We start from the raw sequence: 20,984 nt of genomic DNA on the forward strand, positions 1-20,984 counted from the left end.
ACAGCTCAGTGGTACAGGGTGTGGTTAGAGAGGAGGAGTTAGAAGTCAAAACACAATTGTTTAATGGCCGCAGAGTGGTTGCCTCTTTTGGCCTCTCTTAGCTTAGATCTCTGTTGTGTCTGTTAGTGATTTGGTTATTTTTTTATAGGGTGACCCTGAGGGGGCAAAGTACCCAACAGTGAACAATTGCATTGTATTGATCACTCCTAAAGACAAATAAAGAGTTAAACCAAAATTGCCTTTATCATGTTGTTATTTCCCCCTTAGTATTTCCTGTCTTGGCTTTGCACTGATCACAGCCCCCTATTCTGAGAAGCACCTTATAAGGAGAATAGGATTTGGGTCTGAGGTAAAGGAGGGACCAGTGAGGGTATGCATCACCTCCTGTGGTGTGAGTGAAAGGAAGGAGCAGCTCAGTGTAGAGGGAGACCTGCTGAGGTGAACATCACTGTTTATCTCAGACTAACACTGGGGGATGAAATACCCTATATTCTCTCTCTCTCTCTCTCTCTCTCTCTCTCTCTCTCTCTCTCTCTCTCTCTCATGCCTCTCAAAGAAGGTAACCTATTATTAGATGGGTAAAAATAAAAAAGCAACATTTAATATCCCTTTGAGCATGGTGAAGTTATTAATTACACTTTGGATGGTGTATCAATACACCCAGTCACTACAAAGATATAGGTGTCTGTCACGTCCTGACCAGCAGATGGAGCTGGTGTAGTAGTTTGGGGGTCAGGACGTGGCAGTCTGGTGTGTGTCTTGTGACTCCTGATCAGGAACAGCTGGGAATCGTTGTTCCTGATTGGGAGTCACATATGTAGGAGTTGTTTGTCACTGGGGTTTGTGGGGAATTGTTCTGTGTTGAGCCTATGCTTTGCCGCGACGACTGACTGACTGACTGACTGACTGACTGACTGACTGACTGACTGACTGACTGACTGACTGACTGACTGACTGACTGACTGACTGACTGACTGACTGACTGACTGACTGACTGACTGACTGACTGACTGACTGACTGACTGACTGACTGACTGACTGACGGTTGTTCGTGCATTCTCATGGTTTGTTATTTTGGCATTCATTTTGATAGTGAATAAAAGTCAAGATGAGCCTGCACATACCTGCTGCGTTTTGGTCCTCTTCTCTCCAGTACGACATTTTTAAGGATGAGTACAACTTATTCTATGACAGAATTCCCCACCAACAAAGGAACAAGCAGCGGAAGAAGGCTGGCGAGGTAAGGGAGACCGAGAGGCACCCCCAATAATTTTTTAGGGGGGGGCACAAGGGCTGTTTGACGGGGCAAGAGCTGCCCGCCAGTCAGTCGCCAGAGCTGCCCGCCAGTCAACAGTTGCCATCAGAGCTGCCCGCCAGTCAACAGTTGCCATCAGAGCTGCCCGCCAGTCAACAGTCGTCATCAGAACTGCCCGCCAGTCAACAGTCGTCATCAGAGCTGCCCGCCAGTCAACAGTCGTCATCAGAGCTGCCCGCCAGTCAACAGTCGTCATCAGAGCTGCCCGCCAGTCAACAGTCATCATCAGAGTGGCCAGACTGCGCCGAACTGCCGGAGTGGCCAGACTGCGCCGAGTTGCCAGACTGCCCCGACAGCCTGGAACGGCCTGCACCTGAGCCACCTCCAGGATAGGTGGGTTGGGGAGGGAGGGTGTAGCACAGTGCCGTCGTTGACGGCAGCCACCCTCCCTTCCCTCCCTTATGGTTTAGGGGTTATTGTTTGTTGGGTTTTTGTTGGGGTATTGGGGATTTTTCTTGTTTTTCTTTTTTAGGTGCATTCCGGGGTCTGCACCTTGAGGGGGGGGTACTGTCACGTCCTGACCAGCAGATGGAGCTGGTGTAGTAGTTTGGGGGTCAGGACGTGGCAGTCTGGTGTGTGTCTTGTGACATTTGATCAGGAACAGCTGGGAATCGTTGTTCCTGATTGGGAGTCACATATGTAGGAGTTGTTTGTCACTGGGGTTTGTGGGGAATTGTTCTGTGTTGAGCCTATGCTTTGCCAGACTGTTTGTTGGTTGTTCGTTCATTCTCATGGTTTGTTATTTTGGCATTCATTTTGATAGTGAATAAAAGTCAAGATGAGCCTGCACATACCTGCTGTGTTTTGGTCCTCTTCTCTCCAGTACGACATTTTTAAGGATGAGTACAACTATTTTTATGACAGTGTCCTTCCTAACTCAGTTGCCGGAGAGGAAGTAAACCGCTCAGGGAATTCACCCTGAGACCAATGGTGACATTAAAACAGTTACAGTTTAATGGCTGTGACAGAAGTAAACTGATGGTCTATCATCATTGTAGTTACTCCACAATACTAACCTAAATAACAGAATAAAAAGAAGGAAGCCTGTACAGAATAAAAATATTCCAAGTCATGCATCCTGTATTCAATAAGTCACTAAAGTAAAACTACAAAATATGTGGCAAAGAAATTAACTTTACGTCATGAATACTGTTGGGTTCTGAGAATATGAAAATATACTTATTCATGTCACTGATGGAGTGCTAAGGTTGAGGGTCTAAACCAGAGGTTAATGGTTAATGGAGGAAGGTATATAATGGGTGCAACTAATCTTGGAATGTGTTGAGTGCAGCGAAGCGATTACATGTGGCAGGCATTGATAAGGGGAGACGGGTGGAGATCTTAGAAACTAACAATGTCACTGAGGGAGAGAGGTTAATGTATAACGTTTACATTATGTCAGGATATGTTATTGTTAGCCATCAGGGATACTCTGGGAGGAGAAGAGACAGAGACTGGTATCAATAACCATGACAGCCTTGAGTTGGGGAGGAGTGAACACTTTGGGGGTACAGGTCAGGTTAGATGAAGTGAGGAAGAACAGATATCACTAAAGTTCTGTCTAGCACCAGAGATGCATTGGCTGTTCTGTTGTGGAGGAGGAGACTCAGCCTAGGAGAAAGGGTTTAATATCAGTGCTTGTGTGAAATGTTTTTTTTTGTCTGAATTACAGCTGTATCGACCCTTTGGGAAGAATTAAACTTGGTTAAGCTTCTCTAGTGTCCGTGAGTTATTTACTCAAAATTAGAACCTAACAATACAAAGCATTATGTTTGGGGCAAATCCAACACAACGTATCGCTGAGTACCACTCTTTATATTTTTAAGCATGGTGGTGACTGCATCATGTTATTGTATGCTTGTCACCGGCAAGGACTAAGGAGTTTTGTAGTATAAAAATAAACGGAATATAGCGAAGCACAGGCAAAATTCTAGAGGAAAACCTGGTTGTCTGCTTTCCAACAGATACTGGGAGAAAAATTCACCTTTTGGCAGGACAATAAACTAAAACACAACTGAGTGGCCTAGTTACAGTTTTTACTTAAATCGAAGGTGTGCAAACCTCTTACAGACTTACCCAGAAAGACTCACAGCTTTAACTTCTTCAGGATTGGTGGGACATTGAGCTAATGTAGGCTAATGAGATTAACATGAGGTTGTAAGTATCAAGAACATTTCCCAGGACATAGACATATCTGATATTGGCAGAAAACTTAAATTCTTGTTAATCTAACTGTACGGTCAAATTTACAGTAGCTATTACAGTGAAATAATATCATGCTATTGTTTGAGGAGAGTGCACAGTTTTGAACATGAAAGTTATTAATGAACCAATTAGGCACATTTGGGCAATCTTAATACAAAATGTTGACCAGAAATCCAATGGTTCATTGGATCAGTCTTAAACTTTGCACATATACTGCTGCCATCTAGTGGCCAACATCTAAATTGCAGCTGGGCTGGAATAACACATTATGGCCTTTCTCTTGCATTTCAAAGATGGTACAAAAAATATGAAAGAATGTTTTTTTTTTCTTCTTTGTATTATCTTTTACCAGATGTATTGTGTTATATTCTCCTACATTCCTTTCACATTTCCACAAACTTCAAAGTGTTTCCTTTCAAATGGTATCAAAAATATGCATATCCTTGCTTCAGGCCTGAGTTACAGGCAGTTAGTTTGGGTATGTCATTTTTGGCGAAAACTGAAAAAAAGGGTCCATTCCTGAAGAGGTTAATCGCTTCCAAAGATGATTCTAACAGGTATTGACTCAGGGGTGTGAATACGTATGTAAATTAGATATTTCTGCATTTCATTTTCAATAAATTAGCAAAAATGTCTGAAAACTTTTTTTGACTTTGTCATTATGGGGTATTGTGTGTAGATAGGTGAGAAGAAAATCTATTTAATCCAATATGAATTCAGGCTGTAACACAACAAAATGTGGAATAAGTCAAGGGGTATGAATACTGTTTGGGGGCACAGTATGCAAACAGAAAAATGTTTATTCATTACTTTATTCATGACTATGTATTATTCTTAACTTCAGAGTTCACTCTTCGAAGTAGGACTATGATACAGTAGGCTGTCCTCATCCTTCTCTCTGTTGGTCTCACAGCAGCCAATCAGTCCTGGCCTGGGCCCAACACTCCAGCCATGTAAGACAGACAACCCACTGACTCTCACTGTCATCTGACAGACAGAACTAGTCTACACATGGGTATAACCCTCTGTTATTTCCAGCAGGTAAGGCCAGGTACACTATATATACAAAAGTATGTGGACACCCCTTGAAATTAGTGTCTTCGGCTATTTCAGCCAAATCTGTTTCTGATAGGTGTATAAAATCGAGCACACAGCCATGCAATCTCCATAGACAAACATGGGCAGTAGAATGGCCTTACTGAAGAGCTCAGTGACTTTCAACGTGGCACCGTCATAGGATGGCACCTTTTCAACATGTCAGATTGTCAAATTTCTACCCTGCTAGAGCTGCCCCGGTCAACTGTCAGTGCTGTTATTGTGAAGTGGAAACATCTAGGAGGAACAATGGCTCAGCTGTGAAATGATAGGCCACACAACTTAACAGAATGTGACCACTGAGTGCTGATCCACGTAGAGTGTAAAAATCGTCTGTCCTTATCAGGTTTCAGGTATGACACAGATGCAGACAGTGTCAAAGAAACAAAAGTTTATTTCTAGTACAGGGGCAGGCAAACGACAGGTCCAAGGCAGGCAGAAGTCAGTAATCCAGCGAGGGTGCAAAAGGTCCAGAACGGCAGGCAGTCTCAGGGTCAGGGCAGGCAGAACGGTCAAAACCGGGAAGAACTAGAAAACAGCAGCAAGACCAGACAGGAGCAGGCGAACAAATGCTGGTAGGTTTCACGAAACAAAACTAACTGGCAAAAGACAAACAGAGAACACAGGTATATATACACAGGGGATAATGGGGAAGATGGGCGACACCTGGAGGCTGTGGAGACAAGCACAAAGACAGGTGAAACAGATTAGGGTGTGACAGTCCTTGGTCGCAACACTCACTACGAGTTCCAAACTGTTTCTGGAAGCAACTTCAGCACAATAACTGTTCGGAAGGAGCTTCATTAAATGGGTTTCCATGGCAGAGCAGAAGTACGCAATGCCAAGCTTCGGCTGGAGTAGTGTAAAGCTCGCCGCCAATGGGATCTGGAGCAGTGGAAACGTTCTCTGGAGTGATGAATCATTCTTCACCATCTGGCAACCCGAAGGACGCATCTGGGTTTCCATGGTTCGGGCTAGGCCCGTTAGTTTCAGTGAAAGGAAATCTTAACACTACAGCATACAATGAAATGCTAGACGATTCGATGCTTCCAATTTTGTTTCAACAGTTTGGGGAAGGCCCTTTTCTGTTTCAGCATGACAATGCCCAGTGCTTGAGTAGTAAATAGGGAGGTCCCGGAACACATAGTAAGCGTGAGAAGGGAGGGTTATCAGGGGAGCTCTGAAGTACCGAAACACATTGAGAAAAAAAAGTGTCAAACAGAACGTAGCAGCAAAGTAGCCTACTATCTATGGTGGTGAAACGGACAGCACTCTCAAAGGTGCTGATTATTTCAAAACGTTTTAGACGTCACTGCAGTATGCACACATACTTGAGTATAACTACGGGCTTACACAAGTCCAAATTTCTTATAGCCTAATTTTACATCTAGACATCAATGTAAAACAACATTTTTAGACGACACTGCAGAACACCCGCCATATGAATATGCCCACATACTCAGCTGGCCACTGCGGGCTTGCAAGACCCGAATTTCATATAATTTTCAAGACATCAATGTAGCAGTAGAAGAAATTTAAAAATATTGGAATATAACTTCAAATTAGAGACATCAATGTAAGCTACAGGAGAACACACATATGAAAATATATAGGCCTCCTGCCTATGTGAGAATATGAAGCACATATTCAGAATACCTTCACAGTACAGAACATGTCCTATTTCTGTTTTCAAAACCTCCCACAATGACTCTCCCCACGTCAAATCCATTTAACTCCCAAGAGTCCATTTCTTGTTCAAAAGCCATGAGCAGACCTGTGGCTGTGACATTTAGCCTCCTTCTAAGACTGTTCTGAAGACCACATCTGAGGCATATGAAGTTAACCTACTGTACATTCCACCCACTCTTTTCCTCATCCTTCTCTGTTGGTCCCTTCTTTTCTGCAGCACTTGCCACCTACAGCTACTGGTACAAGCTCACGGTTGAACAAGCTCCAATGTTAATGCTAAGTCTTTATGCTTCCTCCAACACAGTTACGTTCTATTGGGAGTTTAATAACCTCGGTTTGCTGCGGGGAGGAGCAGGAACTGTTTTGTGAGGACCATTTCAGATGCCATGGTGTCAGACGTGGGGATATATTACTGTGGTGAACGCGATTATGACACCACGACTTATGGGAATGGCATATTTCTGATTCATGAGTGTATTTCAAAAGTTCAATTATGTGGCCTTGTCAGAATCTTTGTTAATGATAAAATTATAATGAATATTTAGATGTTTTTTTATGAAGAACCTTTCTGTTTGTATGTGCAATGAACAGTGCAGATACCAGGACCCAGCATGTTGTTCAGCAAGCTGTGTATGAGTCAGTCCAGCCAGGAGACTCTGAACTGTACAATACACACTGAAACCTGTGCAGGAGAACACAGTGCCTATTGGTTCAGACATGGCTCAAGAGAATCCCGTCCAGGAATCATTTACCCCCATGGAGACAGGAGTGATCAGTGTGAGAAGAGCTCTGAGGCTGGGTCTCCTACACAGAGCTGTGTCTACAACCTCCCCAAGAGGAACCTCAGCCCCTCTGGTCACTACTAGGCAGTGACCTCATGTGGGGAGATACTGTTTGGGAACTGAACCACGCTGGACTTTGAGGGTGGTGACTTTGCTGCCCAGATGAGAATCCTGGTCCTTATCTCCATCATAAGAACTGGAGTTCTCCTCTGCTTCATTTGCATCCTCCTCTACAACACAAATAAATAGGTAAAGCAAAGGACAAAGTCAATAGAGGGGAATATGTCTTCCTAGCATATTGCATGTACGTTTTTTGTATACGCTTTCCCCAAATCCCTGTCTATGCACCTATTGTATTCATTAATACATAGCATTTTGAACTGAAGATCATTATGTATTGAGTTCATGGGTCAGAGGTGGGCTTTGTACACTTGTTGAATGCTTGAGAATGAAAATGGCCTTGTTTGTTTTCTTTACCCACTAATCTTATTGAGCTGCAGGGGTCTGGTGTTTCAACCAGATGAACAGATGAAGAGAGGTGTGAGAAGCGAGTGTGTGGTTTTGATGCACTGAGTGGTGTGGTGAGAGCTGAATGCCAGACTTGATGTGGCCCAGGTTGCTCATTTTCAATAGGGAGAGAATGACGCACAGTGGAAAGTTACTGTTGGTGTCCCTCAGCCCCAACACGCCAAGTGCTTCACCATCCATAGCATCTGTTGGCAGGCACATAACTCTGGTGAAACATGCTATTCCTGGGACAAGACTAATCATTACTGAAAAAGAGGAAACAATAAGTAAATTGATAGTAAATATAAACGCATAGGTGCTAAGCATTAATTTATTTTATGGCACTTCAAAAAGAGAGAGAAAAGAGAGAGACTCTCCTTCAGAGTGTAACATACAAAGGCCATTCCATCCCCCAGTGATAGTCTATGAGAGGCCAAGTCATTTTCACCTCAGCAGGTCTCACTCAACACTGAGTTGCTCCTTCCTGTCACCACAGTAAGAGATGTGATTCTTACTGGCCACTCCTCTACACAAGGTCCCAATATGTTTGAAATGACACGGCCTCTCAGCAGGGGCGGAAATCCCGGGGCACAGGCTGCTGGAGTACAGACATGTTTCTGGACCCTTATCCTGACAAAATCGATAAAAGCATCGAATCTCTATTACTGTAGAAAGTGTTCAAACTCAACATTTGTTAAATAAACATCTCATCTGATTAAGATATTACCTCATTTACACCTTATATCTGTAAATTCAGTTTTACAAAAACGTACCTTTTACTATGAGAATGGCTCTTTCTCCAAACTCCACCTTGTCATAAGCGCTTCCACAGAAGTATGTGCCTGAATCAGAGAGCTGCATGTCTGAGATCCTCAGGTGATTCTTTTTTTGGGTCATTTTCCACTGAGAATCGAGGGTTATCCTTAAACTCATGGTAAAATGTTGCGTTCCTGTCAAACTTATAGACAGTTGAGAAGAGTTGAAGCTTGTACCAGGAGAAATGCATGTCCATGTGGCCTTCATGGAAGCAGTGCACAATCACTGTGTCTCCAACGTTGGCTGATATGAAACCACTGTCCTGAAGTATGGATGAGGATTCAGTACCAGCTACTACATCTATTAAGGAACATGAACAATACAGTATATTTGCTGTTACATACCCCAAATACAACTTAGAATATTCAAAGTGTCTGTAGAGTATTACATGTGATATCTCAAGCATCCAAATCAAGAGCGGACATCTCATAAGCAGAGAAATATAAAAGTTGGACTTTACCATCTCTACAAGAAGTGGAATTATCAGACACAGTGTCGTCCTCCTCACAACCTGTTTTTCGTATAAGAAGTCTACCTATGCAGACAACTCTTCAACAATGGAGTTACAGGTGATTGGTCGAACTGGACGTATCATTTTTGTTGACACCATATTGTGGAAGAACAATCTTGTTCACATTGTTCAGAGTCACAGGCTGGACAAAATTAGACAAAGATTGTATTATATTCTTATAGATTTAGTAATAATTATTCAAGTTTTTTTATTTGACCTTTATTTAACTAGGCAAGTCAGTTAAGAACAAATTCTTAATTTCAATGACAGCCTAGGAACAGTGGGTTAACTGCCTTGTTCAGGGGCAGAACAACAGATTTGTACCTTGTCAGCTCGGGGATTTGAACTTGCAACCTGTCGGTTACTTGTCCAATGCTCTAACCACTAGGCTACCCTGCCGCCCTGAGCTTGCATCCCTTATTCTTTATCACTACAGCTACTGTGGTCAACATCAAGAGAATCAGTTGTGAACTTGATGGTGGCATGCATGCAATGACACTGTCATCCACCAGGGCTTCTATCACCACACAGTCACTTCCCCTCACTAAAAAACATAAATGCAAAAAAATCTCTAATTCAGGATTTACACTCATTTGGATTGGATGGATAGAATCCCTCCCCATGATGTTGTTATTGAGGAGGCAGATTCCTCTAGGCCTATATAATACTTCACTGTTAAAACTGTGTTGTGTTTGACTAAGAACTATAGATCTAGTTGAAATAACCTAATAAATAGCTCAGTGTTTCACAGATTTCAGTCGACTATGTTTAGATGAGCTGCCTTATCAAAAGAGTTGGTTTACGGTTGTTAAAATGGTCAACTTGAAGAGCAACTAGTATAGCCTACAGTATGAGAGAGCTAAGAGTTCTGAGACATCCGGCTGAAAACCACAGAAAGAAAGAAACAAAAAGAGAGAAAGTGAGAGTGAGCGCGAGAGAGGAGAGAGAGAGAAAGAGCAGAGAGAAAGAAAGAGAGCAGAGGGTTATGTGTACAAAGCCAACAAGCCCTAACAAAGTGAAGATACATTCTCATCTTGTGTTCATCACAGACCACAGAGTAACTGTAAATAGGTTGCTGTGTGTTTGAGGGAGCTAGCGGCGTGATAAGAGAAAAAAAAAAACGGTTTAGCACTACAAATTAAAGCTGCAATGTGTAACTTTGACAACCTGACCAAATTCACATTGAAATAAATATATAAATAAATCACACACACACACCTTTCATTGACATTTTCAACCTGTCCCTGGCCGATTCTAATACATGTTTCAAGCAGAACACCATAGTCCCTGTGCCCAAGAATACCAAGTTAACCTGCCCAAATGACTACCGACCCGTAGCACTCACCAATTCCTTAAATACAACATTTCAGGAATTCTACTTACCCCTGCATCTGTAGAAGAGACTGCTCGACATGTCAGAGAGACTGATCCTGAAAAGAAATACACCAATGATAAAAATATAACTCATTCTTCCACTGCAGATAGATCTGTAGATGGTGATATTAAAGAAGAGCAACTTCTCTGATTCATCTTCTTTATATTGTACAGGTCTTCCAGTGAAACTTTGAGTGGGTGTCTCTTACCTCTGCACTGCAGACACTTTCTCTGATTCATCTTGTACATGATGCAAGCAAGGACAATGACCAGGATTAACCTCTTATGGCTAGGGGGCAGTATTTTCACGGCTGGATAAAAAACGTACCCGAATTAATCTGGTTACTAATCCTACCCAGTAACTAGAATTTGCATATACTTATTATATATGGATTGAAAACACCCTAAAGTTTCTAAAACTGTTTGAATGGTGTCTGTGAGTATAACAGAACTCAAATGGCAGGTCAAAACCTGAGAGATTCCTTTACAGGAAGTGGCCTGTCTGACCATTTCTGGAACTTCTTTGCCATCTCTATCTTTTACTAAGGATCTCTGCTCTAACGTGACACTTCCTACGTCGTCCATAGGCACTCAGAGCCCGGGAAAAACCTGAATGTCGTCATCCCAGCCCCAGGCTGAAACACATTATCGCCTTTCTCAAGTGGCCAATCAAGGGACTGTGGGCTTAGGCGCGTGACCTGGCCGCCCCCGTCTTTGTGATTTTTTTCCCTCTGTTTGCCGAAAAGGAGATTCCCGGTCGGAATATTATCGCTTTTCTACAAGAAAAATGGCATAAAAATTGATTTTAAACAGCGGTTGACATGCTTCGAAGTACGGTAATGGAATATTTAGAATTTTTTTGTCACGAATTGTCACGCGCGACCCTTCTTTACCATTTCGGATAGTTTCTCGAATGCACGAACAAAACGTCGCTATTCGGATATAACGATGGATTATTTTGGTCCAACCCAACATTTGTTATTGAAGTGGCAGTCCTGGGAGTGCATTCTGACGAAGACAACAAAAGGTAATCAAACTTTTATAATAGTAAATGTGATATTGGTGAGTGCTAAACTTGCCGGGTGTCTAAATAGCTAGCCCGTGATGGCTGGGCTATGTACTTAGAATATTGCAAAATGTGCTTTCACCAAAAAGCTATTTTAAAATCGGACATATCGAGTGCATAGAGGAGTTCTGTATCTATAATTCTTAAAATAATTGTTATGCTTTTTGTGAACGTTTTATCGTGAGTAATTTAGTAAATTGTTAGCAAATTCCTCCGGAAGTTATGTTATGTATGCTAGTTCTGAACGTCACATGCTAATGTAAAAAGCTGGTTTTTGATATAAATATGAACTTGATTGAACAAAACATGCATGTATTGTATAACATAATGTCCTAGGTGTGTCATCTGATGAAGATCATCAAAGGTTAGTGCTGCATTTAGCTGTCTTCTGGGTTTTTGTGACATTATATGCTAGCTTGAAAAATGGGTGTCTGATTATTTCTGGCTTGGTACTCTGCTGACATAATCTAATGTTTTGCTTTCGCTGTAAAGCCTTTTTGAAATCGGACAGTGTGGTTAGATAAAGGAGAGTCTTGTCTTTAAAATGCTGTGAAATAGTCATATGTTTGAAAAATTTAAGTTTTTGTATTTTTGAGGAATTTGTAATTCGCGCCACACCTATCATTGGATATTGGAGCAGGTGTTCCGCTAGCGGAACGTCTAGATGTAAGAGGTTATTAACAAGAAAGTCAATCCTACACCCAGGAAGTACACCAAGAGAAGAAGGTCTGCCTTATGGCCTGTGGACATTCAAACATTGATAGAGGACACTCAGAATATCACGTAAGTGTTCTACACAATAGATTAGTAAAATATTTAAAAAGATGCAAGCCATATCACCTACCTTGAATGTCTAGCTTGGTCACGTTCCCATACAGTATCTCCCCACATGAGGCCACAGCACAGTAGTAAGTCCCAGCATCATAGAGGCTGAGGTTCCTCTTGGGGAGGTTGTAGACACAGCTCTGTGTATGAGACCCAGCATCAGGTATCTTCTCACACGGATCACTCCTGTCTCCATGGGTGTAAATGATTCCTGGATGCTACTCTCCTGAGCCATGTCTGAACCAGTAGACACTGTTCTCCTACACTGGTCTCAGTGTGTGTTATACAGTTCAGTCAGTCTCCTGGTTGGACTGACTCAGACAGAGGCTGCTGGAGCACAGTCATGTTTCTGGACCCTTATCCTGACAAGAAAGTGTGAAAGGCCGTACCTATTCACTGACGAAATCCTAGGCGGGACAGCACAAAATGAGACGAAGACAAGTGACCAAAAATTATCTTTTTTTAATAAAAGAGGCAACTGTATTGGGAGTTCTTTCAACTCTCCCCAGGACTGAACAAATAAAGGCCAGGGTAATGGCTATCCAAACAAAACCCCAAAAATAAATTAAAATAACAGTTGGCAACAAACGCCACTCCAACAGCTTGAGCCGACCCTATAACCGGGAATCCTACTGTCCTGGAATTCGCCATAGTCTCCGGCTCATAATCACTCTGTCTCTGCCCCTTCAGTCAGTCTCGGCGAGAAAGTGTAGTTTTCCGGGTTTGGGAACCACCTCAAATTTAAACAGCTGCAGTGCTAGGAACCACCTTGTTATCCGGCTATTGTTGTTCCTCTGTCCCGCCATCCACTTGAGGGGGTGTGATCTGTGACCAGACGGAAACTTCTCCCCAGGAGGTAGTACATCAGATACCCTAGCGCCCATTTAATCTCCAGCACCTCTCTCTACAGTAGCATAGTATTTGGCTACCTCTCTGGTCACCCCCGGCCAGTAGTACCGGGTGAGTACCATCAGCTTTTTTCTCCAGTCCTAAATGTCTACCCAAGGCATGGGAGTGGGCCAAGTGCAGCGCAGTGTCTTGATATGACCTCAGTACTACAAATAGTTCGATCTCCCCCTCCCTTCTCCTACATATCCAATATAATAGGATGTGATGTATGTCAAAATATGGGAAACGTAACTCACCCTCATCCTGTAGCCTCTTCCCATCAATAATTGCCACTTCGGCCATAAGCTTTAGCACCTCCGGATCTCGCTGTTGCGGCGTTTTGTTTGTGCGTTCCAGACACTATCCGAAATGGTAAATCAGGGTCGCGAGCATGGCGCAATTCGTGACCAAAAACTTCTAAATATTCCATTACCGTACTTCGAAGCATGTCAACCGCTGTTTAAAATCCATTTTTATTCAATTTTTCTCGTAAAAAAAGCGATAATATTCCTAGGTGTGTCATCTGATGAAGATCATCAAAGGTTAGTGCTGCATTTAGCTGTGGTTTGGGTTTATGTGACATTATATGCTAGCTTGAAAAATGGGTGTCTGATTATTTCTGGCTGGGTACTCTGCTGACATAATCTAATGTTTTGCTTTCGTTGTAAAGCCTTTTTGAAATCGGACAGTGTGGTTAGATTAACGAGAGTCTTGTCTTTAACCTCTCTAGGGTAGGTGGCACCAAATCGTCCCACCTACGTAACAGCCAGTGTAATCCCGTGGCGCGTTAACCTCTTGGGGCTAGGTGGGACGCTAGCGTGCCACCCGTGGTGCACTCCATCAACAGCAGGTGCATTTCAAGAGCGGCAAATTTGAATCCAAATAAATGTCAAAATTCAAATTTTTCAAAAATACAACTATGTTACACCATTTGAAAGATAAACATCTCCTTAATCTAACCACGTTTTACGATTTCAAAAAGGTTTTACGGCGAAAGCATAAATTTAGAGTATGTTAGGACAGTACATTTACAAGAGTTGTGTGTAATGTTTTGTCAAGTCAAAGACAGGGTCACCAAAACCATAAAACCAGCTAAAATGATGCACTAACCTTTTACAATCTCCATCAGATGACACTCCTAGGACATTATGTTAGACAATGCATGCATTTTTAGTTCTATCAAGTTCATATTTATATCCAAAAACAGCGTTTTACTATGGCATTGATGTTGAGGAAATCGTTTCCCTCCAATAACCGGCAGTCAAGTCAGCGTCAGAAATTAAATAATTAAAATTAGAAAACATTGGTAAAATATTATATTGTCATTTAAAGAATTATAGATTTACATCTCTTGAACGCAATCAACTTGCCAGATTTAAAAATAACCTTACTGGGAAATCACACTTTGCAATAATCTGAGCACTGCGCCCAGAAAAATACGCGTTGCGATACAGACTAGACGTCATGTTGGGGAGATCTAAAATCGAAAATACTATGTAAATAATCCATTACCTTTGATTCTCTTCATCAGATGTCACTTCCAGGTATCACAGGTCCATAACGAATGTAGTTTTGTTCAAAAAAGCTCATCATTTATGTCCAAAAATCTCCGTCTCGTTAGCACATGATGTAAGCCAGCCGGACTTCTCGTCATGAACGAGGGGAAAAAATATATTTCCGTTCGTTCAAACATGTCAAACGTTGTATAGCATAAATCATTAGGGCCTTTTTTAACCAGAACATGAATAATATTCAAGGTGGACGAATGCATACTCTTTTATAACGTATTGGAACGAGGGTACCCAAGATGAACTCGCGCGCAAGGTGTCTAATGGGCCATCATCGTTCCATGGCTCTTGTTCGGTCAGATCTCCCTCCAGAAGACTCAAAACACTTTGTAAAGGCTGGTGACATCTAGTGGAAGCAATAGGAAGTGCCAAAATATTCCTAAACCCCTGTGTTTTTCAATGGGATAGGTTTAAAGTCAATACAACACATCAGGTATCCACTTCCTGTCAGAAAATGTCTCAGGGTTTTGCCTGCCAAATGAGTTCTGTTATACTCACAGACACCATTCAAACAGTTTTGGAAACTTTCGAGTGTTTTCTATCCATATATAATAAGTATATGCATATTCTAGTTACTGGGTAGGATTAGTAACCAGATAAAATCAGGTACATTTTTTTTATCCAGACGTGCAAATGCTGCCCCCTAGACCCAACAGGTTAATAAAAACCTCACAAATGCAAGAACTTCAATTTTTCAAACATATGACTATTTTACACCATTTTAAAGACAATACTCTCGTTAATCTAACCACACTGTCCGATTTCAAAAAGGCTTTACAACGAAAGCAAAACATTAGATTATGTCAGCAGAGTACCCAGCCAGAAATAATCGGACACCCATTTTTCAAGCTAGCATATAATGTCACATAAACCCAAACCACAGCTAAATGCAGCACTAACCTTTGATGATCTTCATCTGATGACAACCCCAGGACATTATGTTATACAATACATGCATGTTTTGTTCAATCAAGTTCATATGTATATCAAAAACCAGCTTTTTACATTAGCATGTGACTAGCATGTGACTAGCATTCCCACCGAACACTGCCGGTGAATTTACTAAATTACTCACGATAAACGTTCACAAAAAGCATAACAATTATTTTAAGAATTATAGATACAGAACTCCTCTATGCACTCGATATGTCCGATTTTAAAATAGCTTTTCGGTGAAAGCACATTTTGCAATATTCTCAGTAGATAGCCTGGCATCACAGGGCTAGCTATTTAGACACCCAGCAAGTTTAGCACTCACCAAAGTCAGATTTACTATAACAAAAATGTTATTACCTTTGCTGTCTTCGTCAGAATGCACTCCCAGGACTTCTACTTCAATAACAAATGTTGGTTTGGTTCAAAATAATCCATAGTTATATCCAAACAGCGGCGTTTTGTTCATGCGTTCAAGACATTATCCGAAAGGGTAAATAAGGGTGACGAGCATGGCGCAATTCGTGACAAAAAAATTCTAAATATTCCATTACCGTACTTCGAAGCATGTCAACCGCTGTTTAAAATCAATTTTTATGCCATTTTTCTCATAAAAAAGCGATAATATTCCGACCGGGAAGCTGCGTTTAGGTAAACAGACGAAAGAAAATAAAGCATTCGGTCGACTCGGGCACGCGCCTAAGCCCATAGTACTCTGATCGGCCACTTGCCAAAAGCGATAAAGTGTTTCAGTCAGAGGCTGCCTCGATATCGTTCAGCTTTTTCCCGGGCTCTGAGAGCCTATGGGAGCCGTAGGAAGTGTCACGTTAGAGCAAAGATCCTCAGTCTTCAATAAAAAGAGCCAAGATGAAAAACAACTTGTCAGACAGGCCACTTCCTGCATGGAATCTTCTCAGGTTTTGGCCTGCCATTTGAGTTCTGTTATACTCACAGACACCATTCAAACAGTTTTAGAAACTTTAGGGTGTTTTCTATCCAAAGCCCAAAATTATATGCATATTCTAGTTACTGGGCAGGAGTAGTAACCAGATTAAATCGGGTACGTTTTTTATCCAGCCGTGTCAATACTGCCCCCTAGCCCTAACAGGTTAAAATGGTGTAAAATAGTCATATGTTTGAGAAATTGAAGTAATAGCATTTCTAAGGTATTTGAATAACGCGCCACAGGATTCCACTGGCTGTTACGTAGGTGGGACGATTTCGTCCCGCCGACCCTAGAGAGGTTAACTCTCCACAGGACCATACAAACAAAGGCCAGGGTAATGGCCTCCACTCCAACAGCTTCAGCCGACCCTATAACCAGGAAACCTACTGTCCAGGAATTCACCATAGTCTCCAACTCATAATCACTCTTTCTCTCTTCCCCTTCAGTCAGGTCCTTAAAAGGGGTTTGGGATAGGGGTTCCGCTAGCGGAATGTTTCGACAACATCCAGTGAAACTGCAGAGCACGAAATTCAAAGAAAATCATTACAAATATTTAACTTTCATACATTCACAAGTGCAATACACAAAAAGGCTTTACGTTGAAAGCAACCCATGCGATTATCTGAGGACAGTACCCCATCAAACAAACACATGACAATCACATTTCAACCTGCCAGGCGCGACACAAAACTCAGAAATAATGATATAATTCATGCCTTACCATTGAAGAACTTCTTCTGTTGGCACTCCAATATGTCCCATAAACATCACAAATTGTCCTTATGTTCGATTAATTCCGTCATTATATCTCCAAAATGTCCATTTATTTGGCGTGTTTGATTGAGAAAAACACCGGTTCCAACTCGCCCAGCATGACTACAAAATATCTAATAAGTTACCTGTAAACGCTGTCCAAACATTTCAAACAACTTTCCTAATCCAACTTTAGGTATTTTAAAACTTAAATAATCGATAAAATTTAAGACGGGATAAACTGTGTTCAATACGGGATAAAAAAAAAAGTGAAGCACGTGGCCTGGAGCGCGCATCAAAACAGTATAGTCCACTCGGCTAGACCCTCTTTCTGAAAAGCCGTACTTCTTCATTTCTCTAAAGAAAAACGTCAACCAATTTCTAAAGACTGTTGACATCTCGTGGAAGCAATAGGAACTGCAACCAAGTGCCACAGAAATCCAGGTTCCCATAGAAACCAAATGGAAAACAGAGTCCCTTCAACAACAAAAAATCCTGGATGGTTTGTCCTCGGGGTTTCGCCTGCCAAATAAGTTCTGTTATACTCACAGACATTATTTTAACAGTTTTAGAAACTTTAGCGTGTTTTCTATCCAAATCCACCAATATATATATGCCTATCCTAGCTTCTGGGCCTGAGTAGCAGGCAGTTTACTTTGGGCACGCTTTTCATCCGGACGAGAAAATACTGCCCCCTATCTCAAACAAATTTTAAGAGAGCACAAACAATAATCAGTCAATTGATCTCAGGTGAGCTCATCAGTAGTGGCTGTACTGCGGCCCACCTCCAGGAGAGGGCGCAGTCGGACCACTTGATCCGGCTGATCCCTCACAAAGGTTTATAAGTCAGTAAATCTGTTCCCATCATATCCAAAACGTAATGTGGAAAAAGCCCTCAAGATTATAGTTGCAGAGCATTAGTTACTATTTCCTTTCTGTATAAATTCAGATGTTGAATGACTCCTCCAAACTCCACCTGGTTGGCATAAGAGTTCCCACAGTAATATGTGGTTGAATCAGAGAGCTGCATGTCTGAGATCTTTAGGTGATTCATTTCTTCACCGCTTTGCACTGAGAAGCGAGTGTTACCCTTAAATTCATGGTAAAATGTTGCGTTCTTGTTATACTTGTAAAAGACTGATAAGATTTGAAGATTGTCACCCAATGTTTCCTTGTACCACCTTAAAGTACAGTGCCAGATTGCCTTTATAGAAGCAGTGTAAAGTCACTGTTTCTCCAACATTGGCTGTAACAAGATGAATTTCCGAGGATTGTGTAGCAGTTAGAATACACACAGAGACATGATCCGTTACTTACACAAGTCCTTTATATACCCCAAAAAATACATCTATGAATTGCATCAATAAAGAACCCGAGTGTATATCCCTTAAGCAGAGAAATATCAAAGTATGTCCTCTTCACAACCTACGTCTTGAGTGGAAAAAGTCCACCAATGCAGACAACACTTCAACTATGGGGTTATTGGTGATTGGTCAAACTGGATGTGTCATTTTTGCTAACAACTTATTCAGCCAACCATGGTGTAAATCGCTCATATAATCCATGCAAAGTGAACCAATGCTTACTGTATAGGATATTTTGGAGAGGGTGGGTGAAGCATACACACTTGTGGTGTCTAGATGATAATTATATATTTTTTAGAAACATTGTATAGTTTGCTATGTGGGCACCAACTGAATCAAATATGTCTGAGGCAGTGTGAAAATAAAATATTTGAATGTCCCTTATTAAAGTGGGTTAAAATTATCTTATCTGGTAAGTATGCAGTACATTTTCAAGCATACATTACACATACATATACATGAATCCTCTTGTTATTAAACTCAGTTGTGTGCCAAAGATAGATTTAGCCCCACCCATGTAACAGTTACAGGCAGTACTCCTGATGACCTATAGGAGGACTGTTATACATAGAACATATCCTGATTTGTAGGGTGAACAGGGGTGGAGTATTACTGTGAGGGTATATGGGGGAAACACCTACAGAATGAAAGTCAGTCTTATCCCTGTCATTCATGTACTAACTCAAGTGTAGTCTTCTAGTTCAGCATTTAGTAGGGGTGTACCTCGTGGGTAGGCCTCTTCGCTGTACATTGATACAATTTCTACTTTAAACTCTGTAAACAAATGATTGTAGTTTGAATGAATTAAACCTATGATCTTGTAAGGGACAAGATACAGGCAACATGGCATACAGTATATAAGTGGACTTTGATGCTAATTGTCATGGTTGTGAACAACAATGAAAGAATGAGAGAAAACAGTGACACCACATAGACATCCTGCTGAAAACCACATAGAGACACAAGGTGTGTAAAAGGCCAGCAGGCCTGTCCAAAGTGTAGAGACGGACTTGTTTTGTGCTCACAACAGACCACAGTGTGCAGGTACCTGTGAACATCTCGCTGTGTGGGTGCATGCATGGGTGTGTTTAGCATTTATCAGTAGGTTGGGTCTGCAGAAGCCCTCTGCACACATTCATACAGACATACATTATGTACAGAACTCAAGAGAAGGAACAAGTCTATTTTATTCAGTATGTTGTTTAAATTTATATTTCTTAATGCTAAAAGAAGCAACATATACAGGGATTTCAAAAGTACAATGTAGTTAAATGAAATATAACTTCTTAATAAACAGCTTGGAAAATTCCAGAAAATGATGTCATGGCCTTAGAAGCTTCTGATAGGCTAATTGACATCATTTGAGGCAATTGGAGGTGTACCTAGGGATGGATTTCGAGGCCTACCTTCAAACTCAGTGCTTCTTTGCTTGACATGGGAATATCAAAAGATATCAGCCAAGACCTCAGAGAAAAAATTGTAGACCTCCACAAGTCTGATTCATCCTTGGGAGCAATTTCCAAACGCCTGAAGGTACCACGTTCATCTGTACAAACAATAGTACGCAAGTATAAACACCATGGGACCACACAGCCGTCGTACCCCTCAGGAGGGAGATGCTTTCTGTCTCCTAGAGATGAACGTACTTTGGTGCGAAATGTGCAAATCAATCCCAGGTCAGCAGGAAAGGACCTTGTGTAGATGCTGGAGGAAACAGGTACAAAAGTATCTATATCCACTGTAAAAACGAGTCCTATATCGACATAACCTGAAAGGCCGCTCAGCAAGGAAGAAGCCACTGCTCAAAAACCATAAAAAAGCCAGACTTTTTTGCAACTGCACACGAGGACAGAGATCATACTTTTTGGAGAAATGTCCTCTGGTCTGATGAAACAAAAATATAACTTTATGGCCATAATGATCATTGTTATGTTTGCAGGAAAAAGGGGGAGGCTTGCAAGCTGAATAACACCATCCCAACCGTGAAGCATGGGGGTGGCAGCACCATTTGTAGAGGTACTTTGCTGCAAGAGGGACTGGTGCACTTCACAAAATAGATGGCATCATGAGGATGGAAATTATGTGGATATATTGAAGTAACATCTCAAGACATCAGTCAGGAAGTTAAAGCTTGGTCGCAAATGGGTCTTCCAAATGGACAACGACCCCAAGCATACTTCCAAAGTTGTGGCTAAATGGCTTAAAACCTCTTACATCTAGATGTTCCGCTAGCAGAACACCGCTCCAATATCCAATGATAGGGCGTGGCGCGAATTACAAACACCTCAGAAATCCAAAAACATCCATTTTTCAAACATATGACTATTTTACACCATTTTAAAGACAA

General features: G+C 41.6%; 2 pseudogenes; both read right to left on the reverse strand.

Annotated features, from left to right (window-relative positions):
* LOC145879982 (uncharacterized) overlaps positions 1–10,543 on the reverse strand; it is a 30,984-nt pseudogene extending 20,441 nt beyond the window's left edge.
* A 1,477-nt stretch (positions 10,544–12,020) lies between these two features.
* LOC106608705 (uncharacterized) lies at positions 12,021–19,388 on the reverse strand (annotated as a pseudogene).
* Between the last annotated feature and the right edge of the window lie 1,596 nt (positions 19,389–20,984).

The sequence above is a fragment of the Salmo salar genome, chromosome 07, assembly GCF_965601325.2.
Source record: "Salmo salar chromosome 07, fSalSal1, whole genome shotgun sequence".
NCBI lineage: Eukaryota > Metazoa > Chordata > Actinopteri > Salmoniformes > Salmonidae > Salmo > Salmo salar.